Source organism: Chiloscyllium punctatum, chromosome 20, assembly GCF_047496795.1.
Source record: "Chiloscyllium punctatum isolate Juve2018m chromosome 20, sChiPun1.3, whole genome shotgun sequence".
NCBI classification, from domain to species: Eukaryota; Metazoa; Chordata; class Chondrichthyes; order Orectolobiformes; family Hemiscylliidae; genus Chiloscyllium; species Chiloscyllium punctatum.
The window spans coordinates 330,188-347,184 of record NC_092758.1 but is presented as its reverse complement, the minus strand read 5'-3'; the positions used below and the strand labels follow the sequence as shown (position 1 = coordinate 347,184).

General features: G+C 42.7%; 1 protein-coding gene across 6 annotated transcripts in view; it reads left to right on the top strand.

Moving 5' to 3' along the window:
* The window catches only part of arap3 (ArfGAP with RhoGAP domain, ankyrin repeat and PH domain 3), a 352,080-nt gene that overhangs the window by 15,049 nt on the left and 320,034 nt on the right, over positions 1-16,997 (top strand). The window contains exon 1 of one of the 6 annotated variants that reach the window (XM_072590233.1): positions 10,984-11,127. The exons of the other annotated variants lie outside the window; for them this stretch is intronic. The gene's annotated coding sequence lies outside the window, so the exon portion shown is untranslated. Of the gene's footprint in view, positions 1-10,983; positions 11,128-16,997 lie in introns of those variants that run through there. 6 annotated transcript variants of the gene reach the window in all.

Sequence of the window (16,997 nt, the reverse complement as noted above, 5' to 3'; positions counted from 1 at the left end):
CCTGGGCCTGATCAAGTGTATCCCAAGACATGTTGGAAAGTTGGGGAGGAAATTTCAGGGCCCCTAGCAGAAATATTTGCATCATTTATAACCACAAGTGAGGTGTCAGATGCCTGAAAAATGGCTCATGTTGTGCCTTTATTTAAGAAAGGTTATAAGAAGAAGGCTGGGAACTGTAGACCTGTCAGTCTGACATCAGTGCTGGGTAAGTTGTTGGCGATGATTTTGAAAGATAGGATTTCCAGGCATTGGAGAGACAAAGAATGATTAGGGATAGTCAGCACGGTTTTGTGTGAAGGAAATTGTGTCTCACAAACTTCTATCAAGGTTTTGAGAAGTAACAAAAAATGATTGAGGATAGAGTAGTAACCGTTGCTTACTTGACTTTAGTAAAGCCTTTGCCAAGGTTCCACATGGTAAATTAATTCGTAAAGTTTAATCACATGGAATTCTGGGTGAGTTTCCTGTTTGGATATAAAATTAGCTTAATGGCAGGAGACAGAGAGTGGTGGTGGAGGATTGCTGTTGGACTGGAGGCCTTTGACCAGTGGTATAACACAGGGATCAGTATTGCATCTACATTTGTTTGTCATTTATTTAAATGATTTGGATGAGAATATAGAAGGCATGGTTAGTAAGTTTGTGGATGACACCAAAATCGGTGGCATAGTGGACAGTGAGGAAGGTTTTCTGAGATTACAAAGGGATCTTAATCAATCGGTCATAGAGTCATAGAAACGTACAGCACAGAAACAGATCCTTTGGTCCAATCCGTAGTCCATTTGCCAGCACTTGGCCCATATCTCTCCAAACCCTTCCTATTCATATACCCATCCAGATGCCTTTCAAATGCTATAATTCTACTAGCCTCTACCACTTCCTCTGGCAGCTCATTCCATCCATGCTCCACCCTCTGTGTGAAAAAGTTGCCCCTTAGGTGCCTTCTAAATTTTTCCCCTCTCACCCTAAACCTGTGCCCTCCAGTTCTTGACTCCCCACCCCAGCAATGGGCTGAGGTGTGGCAGATGTAGTTCCATTTGGATAAATACAAGGTATTACATTTTGGTAAAACAAACAAGGGCAGGACTTACGCAGTTAATGGCAGGGCCCTGGATAGTGTTGTAGAACAGAGTTCAGATTCAGGTACATAATTCTTTGAAATTTGCATCATAGGTAGACAAAGTGGTTAAGGAGGCATTTGGCACACATACCTTCATTGCTTATCCTTTGAGTATAGGAGTTGGGATGTCATGTTGAGGTTGTACAAAATATTGGTGAGGCCTCTTCTAGAGTATGTGTATAGTTATAGTTGCCCTGTTACAGGAAGGATACTATTAAACTAGAGAAGATTCAGAAAAAGCTTACCAGGATGCTGCTGGGAATTAAGAATTTGAGTTATAGAGAGAGGTTGGATGGGCTGGAACATTTTTCACTGGAGTGTCGGAGGTTGACGCGTGACTTAATAGAGGTTTATAAAATCATGAGGGGCATAAATAAGGTGACTATTCAAGGTCTTATCCCTGAGGAGCAACTTTTTAACATAGAGAGTGGTTAGTATGTGGAATGAATTGTTAGAGGAAGTGGTGCATGTAGGTAGAGTTACACCATTTATAAGACATTTGGATAAGTTCATGAAAAGGAAAGGTTTTGAGGGATATGGGCCAAAAGCAGGCAGGTGGGACCAATTTAGTTTGGGTACTAGGTCAAAATGGACTAGTTGGACTAAAAGATCTGTTTCTGCGCTGTCTGACTCTATGACTCTTGTCTTTCCAGCAAACTTCTGAGATTCTGGTGAATAACACTGGGACCAATTTTGTGCAGCTCAGATATGAATGATGATCTGCTTGTTAATATGCTGTTTTTGAATGAAAGTGAGATATATTGATTAGAGTAGATATATAAATGTAGAAATACAAAGTCAGCCTAAACCATACATGTTTCTTCCAGTTCAGATTGCAGGTTTCTGAATACTAATACAGCAATAGTCTTGACCAAATTGGGAGAGCAATAGTAAAGGTGAGACCCCATGGGATCCAAGGAAATTTGACAAATTGGATCCAGAACTGGCTGAGCAGCTGGAAGCAGAGGATGGTGGTCAAGGGATGTTTTTGTAACTGTCCATTTGGGTTCCACAGGGATTAGTGTTGGAGCCCTTGCTTTTGGTGATTCATATAAATGATTTAGACTTGAATATCAGAGAGTTGATTGTTAAGTTTGTGGTTGATCCAAAAATTGGTAGGCGGATAAATAATGAGGAGGGTTGTCTTAGATTATCGGAGGATATAAACAGGCTGGCCAGGTGAGGCTGATCAATGGCAAATGGAATTCAGTCCAGATAAGTGTGAGGTGATGCACTGGAGCAGATCAAACAAGGCACAGGAACACATGATGAATGGCAGGACCCTGGGAAGCACCGAGGATCAGAGGGGCCTTGTTGTGCATATACACCAGTCCCTTAAGGTATCTGGACAGGTAGATAAAGTGGTTAAGAAGGCTTATGGTACACTTGCCTTTATTAGCTGAGGCACAGAGATTAAGATCAGGGAGATGATACTAGAATTCTGTAAAATGTTAGTTAGACCACAGCGATGGTATTGTGTGCAGTTCTGGAATCCACATTATAAGAAGGAAGTGATAGCACTGAAAAGAATGCAGAGGAGATTTACCAGGGTGTTGCCTGGTCTGGAGGGTTTTAGTTATGAAGAGAGATTGGACAGACTCTACTCCTTCCAGCTGGGTGTAATTGCAATGTATAAGATTAGGAGGGGCATCGACTAGATAAACAGGAAGAAACCTTTCCCCCTTGGTTGGAAGGATCAGCGATGAGGGTCATAGGTTAAAGATAAGAGCAGGAGGAGATGTGAGGAAATTATTTTTCACCCGGAATGTGGTAGCGGCATGAAAACCTTAATAACATTTAATAAATATTTAAATCTGCAGCTGTGATGCCAAGGTATATGATATTATAGGCTGAAGGGCCTTTTTCTTCTATCCTTCCAAATGTTGTGTTCTTTAAAAATGAAGAAATCATGCCTTGAAATTGAACCCCTCGACGATGTCTATGCCAGTTTTATTCTAACCTTTTGCATGCCCCAATTATGATTGCTTCTTTAATAGTGTAATGACGTAAGTTTGTTACTGGGGCTATTTTGTTTTCACACTTGTGACATTTTTTTCTCACTTGAAGAATCAAGTGAAAGGATCATGTGTAAAATGTGGAGAAAAGGAGTTCTGATCAAGAAGGGAATGGATATAATTGTATCAGCTCCTTAAAGTCCTGGTTGTTCTGCCTGATCAAAAGTAATTGTACTTATTGCTCACACACTCTCCTTGTTATCTAAGAATGATACCTGTTCTGTATTGTGGTGTATCTTATACAAATAATCACTAAATAGACCCAAGATCAAGTTAAGGCAAAGGGGGATTGATGACAGTGAACTGCCTGAGAAACCTTTCCCAGAACCACACACTGGAAGAGTTGGAAAATATTACAGGGTATCAGGAGGGGTCACGTAGAACATAGAGCAGGACAGCACAGGAACAGATCCTCCAGCCCACCAGGTCTGTGCCAACCATGATGCTATTCTAAACTAATCCCACCTGCATATGATCCATATTCTCCTATTCTCTGCCTGTTCATGTGTGTGTCTAAACGTCTCTTAAACATTGTTGTCATATCTCCTTCTACCACCTCTCCTAGCAGTGCATTTCAGGCACCTAATACCCTCTGTGTAAAAAAAAAGCCTCATACATCTTGAAACTTTCATCCTTTCACATTAAACCTATGCCACTCAGATTTGACATTTCGAGCGGAGAAAAAGACTCCAACTATCCACTCCATCCATTCCTCTCATAATTTCATACACTTCTATCAGATCATCCTTCAGCTTCCAATGCTCTTGTGAAAATAATCCAAGTCTGTTGAACCCATCCTTATAGCTAATACACTCCAATTCAGGCCACATCCTGGTAAACCTCCTTTGCACCCTCTCCAAAGCCCCCATATTCTTCCTAGAGTTTGCTGACCAGAACTGGACACAATATTCCAAATGTGGCCTAACTAAAGTTTTATACAGCAACAACATGACTTGCAAATTTGTTTACTTATTGCTCCAGTGGATGAAGTATGTTATGCTTCTTCTTTATCACCTTATCCGCATGTGGTGCCACTTTGAGGGAACTATGGACTTGTACCCCAGGATGCCTCTGTATATCAATGCTGCTAAGGATCATGTCATTTGTTGTATACTTTCCTCTTGCACTTGACCTACTAAAATGTGTCACCTCACACTTGTGAGCCTGGGACAAAAACACATGCCACAGTTCAGAGCCAGAACACCAAAGCTGAGTAGAGTCAGAAAGAGGAATAATTGAATGATGACATTAATTCAATGGTTGAAACCCTGCCTTTAAAAGCTAGATGTTTGGAGGAAAAAACAGACATCTGATAGAGCTCTAAAGGTCCATTGTTTCTGAGAATGGAGTTAAGGGTCCTGGGTAGATGAAACCAAAGTTTGGATCAGGCAAAATTTATTTGAATGTTGAAAGAGTCTTGAACAATCGAATGGCCACTTCCTCTGAACGAACACTACATTCAGCTTTTTCAGGCAATGGGATTTGCTGCTGTTGTGTTCTGCCCATTGATTCCCATGTCTGGTTCATTCATTATTTGTGCATACATGTTTAAACAAATGTGTTTTTAATCAATCTACTCAAACATGTTATGACATACTTCAAGGGCAGGTAGAACTTGAATCTATAATCTTTGGCCGAAAGGTAACGACACTAATACTGTGCTCTGTAAGACCCCACTACCTATTTTTAAACCTTTGGTTAATAGGTACTGATTAATTAGAGTCAGCTGAAATAGTGCTTTTGAAGTTTCTAATGAGCTCCGTCTGTTGCATTGGTCCTTCAGTAAGAGAATGTGGCACAGCTGTGAACGCTTGTTTACTTCACAGTGGATGAAAATACTCTGTGATTATCCCATTAACGGAATGGGATTCAATGCTAACATTCCTTTTACTCTGTCTGTCACCATGCTGTGCAATGAAATATATACTGCAACATTTTAAGATCATGAAAATGACACAAATGTATAATATCTTACTGCAGTATCTGTGCATTTAAGCAACTTTGTGTTTAAAGGGTATGTGGGGTCCCTGAGATAGTGCTGAGGCCAAAGGATAGGATCGATCCCCCATCAGGGATGTCCAGGATTTAGAGATTGAACTTTTAGACTCTCCTTTGATGACGCAGGAGAAAAAATGATGAATTAATAAGCAGGCAGAATTAACCCCTCAGGGTCTACTCTGTCAAGAACCTTCAGAATCTTCCACATTTTAATGTAATCATCTCTCATTCTACTAAACTCCAGAAAATAACAACTCAATTTATTCAGCTTATCATAAGGCAACCTTCTCATCCCTAGGACCAAACATGTGAACCTTTGCTACCATCACCAATTCAAATCTATCCTTCTTTAAATACAGAGACAACATCAAAAATACAGTATTCCAGACATGGTCTAACCAAAGTCTGGTAAAATTGTGTCAAGATATCTTTCATCTTGAACAGCAATCCCCTTGCAATTAATGTCAGCAATCATAGAATCATTAAGTCGGAGAGTCATACAGCTGAGAAACAATCTGTTCGGTCCAACTCGTCCATGCTAACCAAATTTCCGAAACTAAACTAGTCCCACTTGCCTGCATTTGGCCCATATATCTCTAAATCTTTCCTATTTATGCATCTGTCCAAATATCTTTAAATGTTGTAACTCTACCTGCATCTGCCACTTCCTCTGACAGTGCATTCCACATATAGAACATAGAACATAGAACATAGAACATTACAGCGCAGTACAGGCCCTTCGGCCCTCGATGTTGCGCCGATCAAAGCACCCCTAACCTACACTAAGCCACTATCCTGCATATACCTATCCAATGCCCGCTTAAATACCCATAAAGATGGAGAGTCCACTACTGCTACTGGCAGGGCATTCCATGAACTTACGACTCGCTGAGTGAAGAACCTACCCCTAACATCAGTCCTATATCTACCCCCCCTTAATTTAAAGCTATGCCCCCTTGTAATAGCTGACTCCATACGTGGAAAAAGGTTCTCACTGTCAACCCGATCTAACCCCCTAATCATCTTGTACACCTCTATCAAATCACCCCTAAACCTTCTTTTCTCCAATGAAAACAACCCCAAGTGCCTCAGCCTTTCCTCATAGGATTTTCCTACCATACCAGGCAACATCCTGGTAAACTTCCTCTGCACCCGTTCCAGTGCCTCCACATCCTTCCTATAGTATGGCGACCAAAACTGCACACAATATTCCAGATGCGGCCGCACCAGAGTCTTATACAACTGCAGCATGACCTCAGGACTCCGGAACTCAATTCCTCTACCAATAAAAGCCAGTACGCCATATGCCTTCTTCACTGCACTATTTACCTGGGTGGCAACTTTCGGAGATCTGTGTACATGGACACCAAGATCCCTCTGCTCTTCCACACTACCAAGTAGTCTACCATTAGCCCAGTAATCCATCTTTTTATTACTCTTACCAAAGTGAATCACTTCACACTTAGTTACATTGAACTCCATTTGCCACCTTTCTGCCCAGCTCTGCAGCTTCTCTATATCCCGCTGTAACCTGCCATATCCTTCCTCACTGTCTACAACTCCTCCGACTTTCGTATCATCCGCAAACTTGCTTACCCAACCTTCTAACCCTTCCTCCAGGTCATTTATAAAAATGACAAACAGCAATGGTCCCAAAACAGATCCTTGCGGAACACCGCTAGTGACGGCACTCCAAGATGAACCTTTGCCATCAACTACTACCCTCTGTCTTCTTCCAGAGAGCCAATTCCTAATCCAAACCTCCAACTCACCTTCAATGCCATATCTCTGTATTTTCTGCAGTAGCCTACCTGTGTGAAAAAGTTGCCCCACAGGTCACTTTTAAATCTTTCTCCTCTCACATTAAAAATATGCCCCCTAGTTTTGAACTCCCACACTCTAAGGAAAAGATCTTTGCTATTCACCTTATTTATGGCCCTCGTGATTTTATAAACCCCTATAAGATCGCTTCCCAACCTCCTACACTCCAGTGAAAAAATGACCCTGCCTGTAGCCTCTCCTTATAACACAAACCGTCCAGTCCCAGCAACATCCTTCCTAACAATATGCTGTATCTGTTTGCCAAGAACTCTAAGTCTTCTGTGTTTTAATAAGGTTGCCACTCATTCTTCTAAACTCCAATGAGTGCAAACACAACCTACTCAACTACTTCTCACTGGGTTAAAAATCACACAACACCAGGTTATAGTCCATCAGCTAGCAATGTGATGAAGGAGCTGTGCTCTGAAAGTTGGTGCTTCCAAATAAACCTGTTGGACTATAACCTGGTGTTGTGAGATTTTTAACTTTATCTACCCCAGTCCAACACCAGCATCTCCATATCATGATTTCTCACAGGCAAAGGAGATTTAGTAATAGACAAGAAGATGGGAATAGAAATAAATGGGACATGCTGAAGTTGAAAGGCTACTGCCCTTACTCTCATTGGCACAGATTGGGGTCATAGAAGATTAAGCAGCTCAAAGTCTCTCAGTCAAACAGGACCCTGACTTGGAACTAAATCACTGACCTTACAGTATCCCTAGGTAATTGTATCATGAGCAGTACTGTGGGTGTCTCAAAATGACCAGGTTTGCCTCACTGTCAGTGAAGAAATTTCTTTCCATCTCAATCCAAGATGGCCTGTCTCATATCCTGAGACTTTGGTCCTTGATTATGGATGCCCAAGCCAGGGAGAACATTATCATTGTATCAGTAATCCAGCCTTGTCAGAATTGGAACCCCTTTCATCGTCTCATTACCCAATCTCTCCTCGTACAATAACATGCCTTGCCAGTAACTAGTCTGGCGAATTTTCACTGCACTCCCTCTAAGGCAAGTCTATCCTTTCTTAAATAGGCAGTCAAAAAATGCACACAATACTCCTGTACAGCTGCAGTAAGATTTCTGAATCAAATCGTCTTGCAATGAAGACCAATATACTTCTTGCCTTCCTCACTGCTCGCTGCACCCACTTGTTTTCAGTGGCTGGTACACAAGGAAACCCAGGTGCCTTTGTAAGTCACCATTTCCCAATCCATCACCATTTAAATTATACTCTTTAGAACAGTCTACGTACAGAGTCACAGAGATGTAGAGCTTGGAAACAGATCCTTTGGTCCAACTCATCCATGCCAACCAGATATCCTAAATTAATCTAGTCCCATTTGTCAGCATTTGGTCCATAACCCGCTAAATGCTTCCTATTCATATACCCATCCAGATGCTTTTTAGATATTGCAATTGTACCAGCCTCCATCACTTCCTCTGGCAACTCATTCCACACACCTTCTGAGTGAAAAAGTTGCCCCTTAGGTCCTTTCTAAATTTTTGCCCCTCTCACCCTAAACCTATCCCCTCTAATTCTGGACTCACCCACCTCAGGGAAAATACCTTCCATATTTACCCAATCTATGGACCTCATGATTTTGTAAACCTCTCTAAGGTCACCCCCTCAGCGTCTGATGCTCCAGGGAAAACATCCCAGCCTGTTCAGCCTCTCCTGAAAACTGTTTTGAGTGGCCTCTTGATAAATGATTTTTTTTCAATTTGTTGAACAATGTGATCAATTTAGACCTTTATTTAATCTCATCATGGCTTTTGAATTCTCCCCATGATGAACACCAGCTGAGTTGGCATCAAGAGTGCAAGGACAAAGGATGGGGGATATGGGCTGTCATTGAGGTGGCATATGGGCTACAGAGCCATGGAGATGAATGGGAGGTACGGCTTGGCATGGAGGGCATAACCACGGCAATTGGTGTGGTTGCAGAGGTACAAACTGTCATGGAATGTATGAGAGTTCTTTGAAAGTGGAGGAGAGGTAGAATTGACATGGGTAGGGTATGAGGAACCTTTTGGGGAGTATGAATAAGCATGAATTAGGAAGAAGGGACGTGAGGAGTAGATAGGGGTTGTTATTCATTCTGAAAAACATCAATAGCAAATGACAAAACATCATTCATTTTTCTTTCATAGAAGTGCCTAAATCCTCCTGGATTTTTTAATTTCAGGATTAAACATTAAAAACAGAAACTTCCTGCAGAATTCAGATAGAAGTGCAGCTATGATTATGCTGGATGGCAGGAGCTGGCTTAATGGAGTGAATGGCAGTCTCCTGCTCCTTTTTTAAATATTTTTTCTGTGCCAAACAAGAGAAGGACTGACACTTGACAGATAGACCTTCCATCTTCAATAGCTTTCCATCAGGAGTTCAGAAAGGCTATTATTGTAATGCTCATTATTACACAGTAATGGTGTAAAGCTGACAGAGTTGCTCCTGACTTCAGTTTGCTCTGAGTCTCAAATTCACAATTCACCTTCAGTTTTCAATTCCATGAACCTTATTAAGGAATGTTGCTGTGGAGTTGAACCCTTTACACCTTGAAGTTTTTGGTGACATTACCCCTGCACCACTATCTCCCAGATTTCAGCAAGACATGCTACTGAGGATACAGGCGACAGGATTTGGGCTAAACACCCTCTAATTTCCATCTCCTGTCTTCTTGCCTCTGCCTGACCCCCTGCTGAAATCCTCATCCATGCCTTCACCACTTTTGCTCTTTATGCCCTTTCCTCCTCTGTCTTCCCCTGACTATATCTTCCTGACTAGAAGATGTCACCATCTTGTCCTCAACCAACTAAAGTTATATACCTCTCCATTTCCATTCTCCATTAACTCCCTGTGACCCACTGAAAGATCTCCTTCCTCTTCCAGTGACCGTTTGTCACTTACCTTCCTGTGGGAAATCTCATGGGAACCCTGGAGAAATGATGGCAGCAACTATTTCTCGCTGTTTTGAGACATTTGACACCTCTCCTGCCAAGATTTGAGGGATGTTTGGGAGACCCCAGACTCATGTATTCATTAATAAGATTTCCTGATGAAGGGCTTACATCTGAAACATTGATTCTCCTGTTCCTTGGATGCTACCTGACCTACTATGCTTTTCTAGCACTACACTCTTGATTCTGAGCTCTAGCATCTGCCATCCTCACTTTCTCGTATAAGATTTCACAGTGCAATTTAAAAAGTTATATATTCCTCATGTGTAGAACAGGGCTTCTTGAAGAAGAGTTTGTGACCTGAAGTCAGTCTAAATGTTGGAGTTGTGAACTATATACTCTGAAGCAGCAATGCTGCCATGGAGGCCTGACTGATGAACAGATGTCAGGGAGCTTTGAAACCTGTCATTTCTTCAAACTGTGTGTGAGGCCTAAACAACTCAACCACAAAGCCTGGATCCTGGAGCCATGATAGTCTGTGTGTAGTTTTGAAAAAAAAACAAGAGATCTTCTCACAATCTGTTCTCCCAGGCTCCTCACACCCAACCCTGTCACCCTTAAAGACTCATTGATGGGTCGATGCAACTGCCCAGCATTGAAATAGGAAAATGTTTGTGGGCCCGTCCTGTAAAAAAAAACTCAGTAATATCCCAAAGTAAAACTAATGAACCAAGTAAAATATTACCCTTCAGGAGGGAGCAGGCAAAGATTCTGAGGATGAACGCACTCGGTAAGTTGAAGGTTGGTTGAATTTGGAAGAATAAGCAGGAAACCACAAGCTCCTGCAGCTTTGTGTTAACTAGTGGGAGAAGAATTCCTCAGTTATTGCTAAATAGACCCTAGACTTCCTTTCCAGTGTTTTTTACATCTTACAGGAAATTGCTTGATTGGAGGATGTGTCATTGTCTAAATGGCTGCAGATTATTGAAATGAAGAAAAACAAAACAGGGCAGATGCTGAAGATCTGAAACATAAACAGAAAATGCTGCAACCACTTAAACATGTGTGAACTCAGGGCTGTAGGATCACTGGTGGGATGTGGGTGTCGCTGGCTGAGCCAGCATTTATCGCCTGTCCCGAGTTACCCTTGAGAAAGTGGTGTGAGCTGCCTTCTTGAACCGCTGCAGTCTATATGCCTTGAGGGAGGGAATTCCAGGATTTTGATGCTGTGACACTAAAGGAACAATGAAATACTTCCAAATCCGGATGGTGAGTGGCTTGGAGGAGAACTTGCAGGAGGTGGTGTCCCCATGTGTCTGCTGCTCTTGTCCTTCAGTAAGACAGATTGTTCCTGAATAATGCAAGCTCTTTCAGCCAAAGGTTCAGTTATTTTCTGTTTGTTCTGCTGAGGATTTCCAGCTCTTCACCTTTTTATTTAATTTGCAGGTTTTTTAGTTGCCTGGAGTGGAACCAATGAAATAGGCACTATAAAAGAAGCATTTCTGTAACTAGCTGGAACCCCTCTGTGCCATTTCAGCAAACTCAGCTATACACGAGTGCCTTGGTCATGTCTGACCGTAGCCCGATGTTATTGCCAGTAATTGACTGAGTGAATCAGCAGCAGTCAAATGTCAGTTTGTGGAGCTCCTCCATCGGAGATTTGTGTGTTCAAATCATAAGCCCGAGTTACATGTTGTGCAGTAATCAAGCACACATTGTTGAATTGTGCAAAGTCCATTCATCCAGACAGAGTGCAGGTAGCTGGAACAATCTCACTCTCCTGTAATCAAAGGGCATGCTTTTGGTTGGAAGGGATAACTTGGCAACATCACTATTATTGCAAGCTTTGATAGGTGGCTCAGTGGTTAGCACTGCTATCTCACAACACTAGGGACCTGGGTTCAATTCTTGCTTTAGATAACTGTCTGTGTGGAGTTTGCACATTCTCCTTGTGTCTGTGTGGGTTTCCACCAGGTGCTCTGGTTTCCTCCTACAATCAAAAGGTGTGCAGGTCAGGTGAATTGGTCATGCTAAATTGCCCATCGTGTGTTAGGGGAATTGCTTTCGGTGGGTTACTCTTCTGAGGGTCGTGTGTGGATCTGTTGGGCTGAATGGCCTATTTTCATGCTGGAGGGAATCTAATCTAAAATCTAATCTGGATCCGAAATGTTCTCTCTTTCTCTCCATAGACGCTGCCAGACCTGTTGAGTTTTTCTAGTAATTTCTGTTTGTTTCTGATTTCCAGCATTTGCAGTCTTTGAGGTTTTTTTTATGAAGCTGTAACTTCCTTAGTTCAGAGACTGAAGGAAATCTGTCTGTTTTTACAGTGTAATTACATTGCCTCCGCCCGTGGGAGTTTACAACAGAAAGCAAAGGAGGGGAAGTTATATAAAGTCAAGGGGTTGTTAGTGATGGAATTTCACATTGATTCCAGCAAATACAATACACAGCAGGAATTAAAGGCCATTTCAAATATGTAGAAAATAGGCAACTGAAACTTATGGGTTTTCGTTTTGTGAATTTTTTACAGGGTCATACATATGGTATGTATGTATGTATGTCCAGGTGTTAAATCATATGAAATAATCTTAGCTGGGGTTGGTATAAACAGGCGTCTTTCTTACTGATTTGGTGTATCAGCCAGAGAAACCAAATACCCTCATCACAGTGATGTCAGACAATTAAAGTTGTGTACAAAATCAAAAAAGCAAAACTTAGAAAATGTTTTTTGAAATGATAAGGAGGAAGGCTAATGAGGACTTGAGTGCAAGAGTAGTGAGGACTTGCTCTAGTTGAACTTTATTACACAGCACCTGAAGGTCAGACTCAAAGAGAGTGATGCTGGAAAAGCACAGCCGGTCAGGCAGCATCCGAGGAACAGGAGAATCGACATTTCAGCCATAAGCCCTTCATCAGAAATGTCGAGGGAAGGGGGCAAAGAGATAAATGGGAAGGGGTTGGTGCTGGGAGTAAGGTAGCTTGGAAGGCGATAGTAGATGAAGGAGGAAGATTGGTGATAGGTCGAGCGGAGGATGAAGCGGGTAGGTCGGAAGGACAGTTCAAGATGGCGGTGCCGAGTTGGAGAGTTGGATCTGGGATAAGGTGGGGTGAGGGGAGATGAGGAAACTGGTGAAATCGACATTGGTGCCATGTGATGGAGGGTCCCTAGGCTGAAGATGAGGCGTTCTTCCTCCAGGTATCAGATGGCTTAGATTTGGTGGTGGAGGAGGCCCAGGACTTGCAAGTCCTTGGTGGACTGGGAGGAGGAGTTGAAGTGATCGGCCACAGGGTGGTCTCCAATGTAGAGGAGATCACAGTGAGAGCAACAGATACAGTAGATGAGGTGTTTGGATGTGCAGTAAAATCTCTGCCGGATGTGCAAGGATCCTTTGGGGCCTTGGATGGAGGTGAGGGGGGAGATGTGGGCACAGGTTTTATACCTCTTGCAGTGGCAGGGGATGGTGCCGGGAGTGAAGGGTAAGTTGCTGGGGGGCATGGACCTAACGAGAAAGTCGTGGATGGAGTCGTCTCTGCGGAATATATTTCCTTCCCCATGCCTATCAGCATTTCGCAGAGACCATTCCCATTTCACCAATTCCCTGATCTCCCTTCCCCCCACCTTATCCCGGATCCAACCTTCCAACTCGGTACTGCCCTCTTGAACTGTCCTACCTGTCCATCTTCCTTCCCACCTATCCGTTCCACTCACTGCTCCAATCTATCACCATCACCTCTCTTCCTTCATCTACCTATCACCTTCCAAGCTACCTTCTCCCCCAGTCCTACTCCCCTTCTATTTATCTCTCAGCCTCCTTGGTCCTGCCCTCCCCTACATTCCTGATGAAGAGCTTATGCCCGAAATGTAGACTGTCCTGCACCCCAGATGCTGCCTGACCTGCTGTGCTTTTCCAGCACCACACCTTTTGACTTTGATCTCCAGCATGTGCAGTCCTCACTTTCTCCTAATTGCTGCACCTGGAGTACTGTCAATAGTATTGTTCTCCTTATCTCACGAAGAATATTATTGCCATAGAAAGAGTAACAGTTCACAGACTTGTTCCTGGATGCAGGACTGAGTTTCAAAGAGAGATTGGGCAGGTTTGATTTTGCAGATAATAAGGAATGTAAAGAGGCAGATGGTGATGCCCCTGAACTTTGCTGCTTTCCCATCTCCTCTGCAGTTAAAATCTGGTCAGAAATCCCATGGCTAATCTTCCTGCCATATCTATAATTGAGGCCCTTAAGTGGCAAATTAATGGCTTATTAAGGGCTGCATCTCATTTCAACTGAGATTGACTCAGTGGTGGCCAGTCTGTCTCTGGAGCAACTAAAATCATTTGACTAGCTTCTCATCTTTAGGTGGGGGAGGTGAGGACCCTCGATGTCTCAGTGCCTGATCAAGGGCCTAGGCATGGAGAGGGTGGAGACAACAAATGAAAGTCACCCCTTTTTATCTTGTTGTCAACTCTCCTGCACCACTCGCATCAATCTCCCGTATTGTTCCCTGTGGCAAAATGTCATATTGATCCCTTGGCACTTAACATCTTGACCAGTTTCCCATGCATGCCCTTGCCAAAAGTATGTAAATAACATTAACTCCACAACCCTCAGCCACTCACCTGGTCACCTCCTCGAAAAATTCATTTAAACTTGTTCAGCATGATCTCCCCCTGATAAAGCCATGCTGGCTATCCTCAATTAATTGTTGCCACTCCTGGTGGAGATTAATCACATTGTTCAGAACTTTTTCCAATAGTTTCTCTATCACTGATATTAGACGCAATGTCCTTTTGTTTCCTGGTTTGTCTCTATCAGCCTTCTTGAATAATGGAACCACATTAGCTGATCTACATGGACTTCAGTAAGGTGTCCGACAAGGTTCCTCATGGTAGATTAGTTAGCAAGGTTAAATCTCACGGAATACAGGGTGAAGTAACCATTTGGATACAGAACTGGCTCAAAGGTAGAAGACGGACAGTGGTCGTGGAGGTTTACTTTTCAGACTGGAGGTCTGTGACCAGTGGTGTGCCACAAGGATCAATCCTGGGTCCACTGCTTTTCGTCATTTATATAAAATAATTCCACACCCCCCACCACTACGCGTGTGGGATACGTTCCAAGACCTACCGCAGATAGGAGCGAACGCATTCATTTCAATGTGAAATTTACCTTCCCAGCAGCCCCTGGTCACTGGTTCCAGAAGGTTCCATAATATGTTCAGGCCACGGTAAACCACAGGTAACTGAAACCATGGAAATGGTTCCGTGGATACGGGGTTCGGCCTGTAAATAATTGGTATATGAATGTAGGGGTATAGCTGGTAAATTTATAGATGACACCAAAATTGGAGGTGTAGTGGACAGTGAAGAAGGTTACCTCAGAGTACAACAGGATCTTGATCAGTTGGGCCACTGAGCTGAGGAGTGACAGATGGAGTTTAATTTAAATAAATGCAAGGTGCTGCATTTTGGAATGGCAAATTGGAGCAGGACTTATACACTTAATGGTAAGGTCCTGGGAGTATTGCTGAACAGAGACCTTGGAGTGCAAGTTCATAGCTCCTTGAAAGTAGAGTAGCAGGTAAATAGGATATAAAGGTGTTTGGTATGCTCTAGATATTGTTAAGAGCATTGAGTATAGGTATTGGGAAGTCATGCTGCGACTGTAGGTGAGAGGGGAAAGATTTAAAAGGGATCCAAGGGACAACTTTTTCATGCAAAGTTTGGTGCGTGTATAGAATGAGCAGCCAGAGGAAGTGGTGGAGGCTGGCACGATTACAGCATTTAAATGGATGGGTATAAAATAGGAAGAATTTAGAGAAATATGGCCCAAGAGCTGGCCAATGACACAAGATTAATTTAGGATATCTGGTCGGCATGGATGAGTTGGACCAAAGGGTCTGTTTCAGTGCTGTACATCTCTGTTTCAATGGCCTTACAGCGTTGAATTTAATGGATCAGCAACAGAGTTCAACCCACTGTCAGGCGTTGGGAAGTATTGAGTCGGGAAGTGTTGCTGCAATTGTACAAGGTATTAGAGAGAACATACCTGAAGTTTTGTGTACAGTTTTGGTCCCCTAACAAGAGGAGAGATGGAGTTGCATTGGAGCAGATCAGAGGAGGATCACTCGATTGATTCCAGTTTGTCTTGTGAGGAGAAATTTGGTCCTGGACATTGTAGATTGAAAAAGAATGAGATGATCCAATTGAGATATATGAGATGCAAAAGAGGATTGCTAAGATAGACTCCTCCTGTGGGCCAATCGAGAACAAGAGGTCAAAGCTTTAATGTGAGTGACAGCAGATTTAAAATACAGATGAAGAGAAATTATTTCTCTCGAAGAGTCATGAATTTATGGAATTCAGTACCCCAGAGCACAGGGCAGTGGCTACTGGGAGATTGAGTAAATTTCAGACAGATTTTTAATTAGTAACAAGTTGTAGGGTTCTAGGGAGTAGACAGAAAAGTGCAGTTGAGGCCAAGATGAGGTCAGCCATGATCATTTTGAGTAACAGAGCAGGCTTGAGGGGCTTGATTGCCTGCTCCATAAGACCATAGACATAGGAGCAGAAATTAAGCCATTCAGCCCATCGAGTCTGCTCTGCTATTCAATCATGGCTGATAAATTTCTCAACCCCATTCTCCCGCTTTCTCCCTGTAACCCTTGATCCCCGTGATACTCAAGAACCTGTCTACTGTTGCTCCAGGATCTTACGTTCTTATGTTCTTTATGTTCAACGGTAAGCAAAATGACAGCATAGAGTGATACAATCTATCATGAAACCTTCTTGAACATTTTGGAAAATACAATCAAGTACAGCAAACACATGAACAAGGAGCAGGAGTAGACTATTCAGTCCATTGAGCCTGCTATGCCATTGAAAACCATCATGCTTGATCTAATGGTAACCTCAAATCTACATTCCCACCGACCACAATAACCTTTCACCATCTTGCTTATCAAGAATCTCCAACTTCTGTCTTAAAGTATAACTCAAGGACTCTGATTCTCCTGCCAAAGATTCATGACCCTCAGAGAGAATCTATTTCATCTCATCTCTATTTTAATTAGTTGACAAGGTCAGAAGTCAGACAACACCAGGTTTAGTCCAACAGGTTTATTTGAAATCATAAGCTTT